Source organism: Orycteropus afer, unplaced genomic scaffold (genome assembly GCF_000298275.1).
Source record: "Orycteropus afer afer isolate SDZICR_OR568_19922 unplaced genomic scaffold, OryAfe1.0 scaffold00107, whole genome shotgun sequence".
In the NCBI taxonomy this organism is placed as follows: domain Eukaryota; kingdom Metazoa; phylum Chordata; class Mammalia; order Tubulidentata; family Orycteropodidae; genus Orycteropus; species Orycteropus afer.
The window spans coordinates 4,987,755-4,988,684 of NW_006921694.1; positions in this window are offsets into that span (position 1 = coordinate 4,987,755).

A 930-nucleotide genomic window follows, 5' to 3' on the forward strand; every position below is an offset into this window, starting at 1 on the left:
TAATAAAACTATAGTAGTGAAAATTAATTATCTACCACTACATATGTATTTGTAGATGATAGCTAGCGTTCCTAGAGCTTTGGCAGCCATCTTGACATCATGAGGAAGAAGCTGTTACATCACTACTGATCACTAAACCACTGCTAGTAGCTGCCTGTCAAATAAATAAACTCTGATTTGTTTAGGCCTTTGATAGTCTTGTTTCTTGCTATTTGTTCACATAAACATTTCTAACTGATACAAAATATTTAACTCTGAGGAAGGTTCAGGAATTACTAAGGATGATAAATCAGATGATATTTTCAGTTTATAGTGTTCAAAATTTTTACATTATAAATATATTCATGTATGTGATACAGTAAATTAATATGGCTCTTCTAGCCAGTCTTTGTTACTCCCACACAATGATTAGGTGAGATTATGCAAATAAGGTGCTTGTGGTTTACCAAGGGGAATGGACAGCTTGCTTCTAATGCAAATAAGGTGTATGGAAACTTTGATGGTTAAGGTTATGTGTCAGCTTGGCTGGGCCCTGATTTTCAGTGATTTGGCTGTTATATAACCATGTAATTTGACAGTTATATAATGAGGTAATCATTCTCCATTTTGTGGTCTGATACAATTGTCTTTGACTTTATGATTTGATGTAATTATTCTCCATTTTGTGACATGCCTTTATGCCTGTGGTTATTGTCCCATTTGGGAATGAATTATCCATTATATTAATGAAACAAGATTAAGGTGGGATATATCTTGAGTCACTGCCTTACTAGAAAGTGTGGCTCAAGATACCACCCTTACTCCAGTACCACCTTCATACTCTTGCACTGCCTTCCTCAATTAAGGGGAATTATTTATTTATTTATTTTTATTGTGATTTGGGTGAAGATTTACAGAGCAAATTCACTTTCCATACAGCAGTTCACATAT